Source organism: Blastomyces dermatitidis, assembly GCF_000003525.1.
Source record: "Blastomyces dermatitidis ER-3 genomic scaffold supercont1.4, whole genome shotgun sequence".
NCBI lineage: Eukaryota > Fungi > Ascomycota > Eurotiomycetes > Onygenales > Ajellomycetaceae > Blastomyces > Blastomyces dermatitidis.
Genome location: NW_025544777.1, coordinates 316805 through 322114, shown reverse-complemented (window position 1 = coordinate 322114; position 5310 = coordinate 316805).

Sequence of the window (5310 nt, the reverse complement as noted above, 5' to 3'; positions counted from 1 at the left end):
TACATAATCATGACCCTGACCTCGCACAATACAGTAATACAGGAAGCAGAAAACTTGACCTCGCTAAGTGCGCCACTTGACCTCGTTATGTAAGCTGACCTCGCAAATGTGGCCCGTGCCACTACCTGACCTCGCTCAATACATCTTTTCTTGTAATTTGAAATCACTCAATTATTTATCATCAATTCTACAATCAATTCTTAATTAATTCAAAATCAATTCAAAATCAATTTAATACTGAAATTATTCTTGAATTTAATAATAATACTGAATTGATTATTAACTGATTTTCAATCAATTATTAATTATTTAAATATATAGATTAAATCTATTTTTATTACTATAATCAATTCAGAATCAATTTAAAATCAATTTAAAATCAATTTAAAATCAATTCAAAATCAATTTAATACTGAAATTATTCTTGAATTTAATAATAATACTGAATTGATTATTAACTGATTTTCAATCAATTATTAATTACTTAAATATATAGATTAAATTTATTTTTATTACTATAATTAATTCAGAATCAATTCAGAATCAATTTAAAATTAATTTAAAATTAATTATTACATATTTTTATCTTGATATATTTTAAAATTCTGTAAAATATCTCTTTATATTCTATATAAATTTATCTGTTTATTTAATTGATTATGAATCAGTTATACATGCTTTGATTGATTGATAAGCTGAATGAATAAGTGAATTGAAAGATTGAAAGTCAATTATCAACTGATTATTACTGTATTATGTGAGGTCAGAGTCATGATTATGTAATAAGATTAAGTGATGTACTTAGCAAGGTCAAGTTTTCTGTATACACACAGTAATAAGTGTATACAGAAAACTTGACCTTACTAAGTGTGTCACTTGATCTTATTACATAATCATGACTCTGACCTCATATAATACAGTAATAATCAGTTAATAATTGACTTTCAATCTTTCAATTTACTCAATCTTTCAATTCACTTAATTAATCAAAGTATTAGCTGATTCATAATTAATTAAATAAACAGATAAATTCATATAGAATATAAAGAGATATTTTACAGAATTTTAAAATATATTAAGATAAAAATACTTAATAATTAATTTTAAATTGATTTTAAATTGATTCTGAATTGCTTGTTAATTGATTATAATAATAAAAATAAATTCAATCTATATATTTAAGTAATTAACAATTGATTGAAAATCAATTGATAATTAATTCAGTGTAAATTATATAAATACTTACTTTATTATTAAATTCAAAAATAATTTCAGTATTAAATTAATTTTAAATTAATTTTAAATTGATTCTGAATTAATTGTTAATTAATTATAGTAATAAAAATAAATTCAATCTATATATTTAAGTAATTAATAATTGATTGAAAATCAATTGATAATCAATTCAGTGTAAATTATATAAATACTTACTTTATTATTAAATTCAAGAATAATTTCAGTATTAAATTGATTTTAAATTGATTTTAAATTGATTGTAGAATTAATGATAAATAATTGAGTGATTTCAAATTATAAGAAAAGATGTATTGAGTGAGATCAGATAGTAACACAGGTTATATTTATAAGATTAGCTTACATAACAAGATTAAGTGATACACTTAGCAAGGTCAAGTTTTCTACTTTCTACAGTAATAATCAGTTGGTAATTAACTTTCAATCTTTCAATTCACTTATTCATTCATTCACTCAGCTTATCAATTAATCAAAGCATGTATAGCTGATTTATAATCAATTAAATAAACAGACAAATTCATATAGAATATAAAGAGATATTTTACAGAATTTTAAAATATTAAGATAAAAATATTTAACAATTAGTTTTAAATTAATTTTAAATTAATTCTGACTAGACTGACTATGTAATTATATCTGAGATCAGAATTAGATTTTTTAATAGTTTTATTATTAATTTAACTAATCTCATTACATAGTTTTAAGATTAAATAGTAGTTTTATACTGTTTTAGTAAGACTTACTATCTACTCTTATTATATTTTTTAAATAAGATCATGATTTTCACTTCTCAATTCAAATTATTTTTATTGCTTTAAATAACTTTAAATATTATTTAAGTATTACTAAAAAGTGTTACTTTTTAAAAAATTAAAAATAGTCTAAAAAAACCTTAAAATGTCTAAAAATAGTAACTTTATATCAAGAATAAGACTAAATGAGATTAAATAAGATCACTTTCTCATTTTTTTCAAGTTATGATTTCATTTTAAAATCTGATATATAGTTACTTTATATGTTTTTTTAATAACTAGTTTCAGTAGAATTCATATCAAGAAATGTATAAGATTATATTAAATGAAATTAAATGTAAAATTTATAGTTTCAGTAGCTAGTCTAATTCTGACTTAATTCTAAATTGATTATTAATTGATTATTAATTAATTATAATAATAAAAATAGATTCAATCTATATATTTAAGTAATTAATAATTGATTGAAAATCAGTTAATAATTGATTCAATATAAATTATATAAATACTTACTTTATTATTAAATTCAAGAACAATTTCAGTATTAAATTAATTTTAAATTGATTTTGAACTAATTCTGAATTAATTGTTAATTAATTATAATAATAAAAATAGATTTAATTTATATATTTAAGTAATTAATAATTGATTGAAAATCAGTTGATAATGAATTCAGTATAAATTATATAAATACTTACTTTATTATTAAATTCAAAAATAATTTCAGTATTAAATTCATTTTAAATTGATTTTAAATTGATTGTAGAATTGATGATAAATAATTGAGTGATTTTAAATTATAATGTAGTGAAACTGAAGCAGTGACTAGTCAGTAGCATTACATAGAAGTAGTTATTTTAAGAAGCTGTATAAGTGAGCTTGACTATCTTGCTTAAATAGTGAGCTTGTAGACTACAGAGTTATTGCAAGAATATCACAGATATAATACTTAGTATACTAAGAAGATTGTATAAGATATATAGTAACTCTTATATATATTTTAGTAGAAGAAAAACAAATCACTGACTTCTTTGATAAGAAGTCAGCATCTAGTTATTCTATATAGATAATGAGCAGATACTCTTCTCTTATTTCATAAGTAAGAATAGCTGAAGTGATATCTCAGTAGTATCTTATTATTAAGAAAGAGTAATCTGCTGATCTTATATAGAAGTGAGATTCTTATATTTATCAATTGAATCTTTCTATGATATATCTGAATAATGTTATAGAGTAGTTGAAAATCAGTTCAGATAGAATGAAATCATCTGTATAAAAGCAATAAGCTGTGTAAAACTGCAACAGAGTCTTAATATAGCTGAGAGTGTAATAATACTCTTCTCTTTAAGAGTATAGTCTTGATACTCTCAAGATTACTGAATTAGAAATTATCTTTGTTATATAGTAATAATTATCAATCAATTGATAGTGTATATACTATATAAAGAAATAAATGAGTTATTCTACTAACTGTGTAGATCTTTCTTTTCTCATCTTCATTCAAATTAAATATGTGATAAGTGAGTTTCTTATATATTAATTTGAAATGTGAAAATGTAATTAATAAGTGACTTACAGATCTTTTAATATATTTTATTCTATATATGAAATTCTCTGTAAAAGTGATATGTTTTAGAGACAAAACTAACAGTAGTAGCAGGATTTTTTTGAAAAGATTTTCTCTCTCTGTGATATATTTTTCTTCTCTTCTCTCTTATCTATAATAGTGAGTGTATGAGAGTATCATTCTTGAAGAATAGTAGAGAGCTTATTCTGACATTTTCTAGTGAGTAAATATCTTCATAATGTGACAGCAGTCTTTATAGCTGTCAAGAAAGCCAGGTTGAAGACAGAGACAGTGATATCAATGAGCTGCAGAAGTACTGCTTTTCATTATCACATCTTCTTCTTCTTCTACTTTCTTTTGCAGCTGCAGTAGTAGTTACTATATTTTGTAGTGAGATGTTATCTCTTCTACTAATTGATTTATCTATATTCAGTTTATTTCTTACTCTTCTTATCACTGTTGTAATACTGTCTCTCTTTTCAGCTAATACAGTAGTATATGACTCTGTGTGATCATTCAGAGAGAAATCTGAAAAGAGCTTGATTTCAGAGACAGTGACTCTGAGAAGCTTAATCTATAGTTTCTCTCTCACAGCATGTCTGAGTTCTGCTCAGAATACTACTAAGTTAAGTTTACAGAGTTCTGTAGTTTCTTTGTCTTCTCTCTGTAAGAAGGCTTTAGTGCAGTCTCTGATCAGTATTATTACTTATCTACACTATGCTAAGTAGCTGAAAGAGAGAGAAATTTTATATATCTGTCTCTTCTCTTACTCTTATTATTTTCATTATATCTGTAATAATGACTTCTATCTCTCTGTAAGTATTATCTCATAGAAAGATATTATATCAGCTCTAATAAGAAGTCTAAATACTTAAGTAGTACAGAGTGAGAGTCTCAGAGCTTTAAGTGTTAATAAATTCTATTAAGACTGAGAAGATCTCTCTTACTTATCTATAAAAGAAGATGAAAGTGTGAATTTTTAAGATAAAAAAACATCTCAGAATAATTAATCTTAAGAAGAGATTAGTCAGTACTGCTGTTAAAAGTACTGTAGAGATCAATTACTGATTAAAGAGAATCTCACTTCAATTAAAGTAGATGACTGAGATACTTTGTAAGTTAATAAGTTAATATTTTTATACATTTCTTATACTCTTCTATGATACTGTAGTACTAACTTCTCAGCAGATAAAGATGCTGATACTGAAGACTTCAACAATAAAAAATAAGTTTGATAAGAGTGTGATTATTAATAAGTAGACTCTGATTTCTCTTTTTACTTTTTCAGTGAGCTGCAGCTCTATTAGAATAGTAGTAACTCATAGATTAATAATATTAATATTTTTATTAATTTTCAATATCTCTTTTCTCTAACTGCTTCAGGAATTTTACACTTATATAGTTTTATTAAACTTCTAAAAAACTCTTTAAGAGAAGATAGAAGAAGAGTGCTACAGAGTCTATAAGACACTGACTTATTATTATAAGATTATCTCTAAAAAAACTCTTTGAGAAAAAATAAGAAGTCTTAAGCAGTATTTCTTACTTAATATCTCTGATGTATAATAAGACAGTCTCTACTAGCTGTCTTATAGCTTACAATCTCTTTCTCAGTATTTTTCAAATACTTAAGTAGTTTTTATAAATTCTCTGATAATGAATAATCTTTTCATTTAATAAGATATTAAAGCTTATCATATTATATTCACTTATTTAATATTTTCTTCATAAGATATT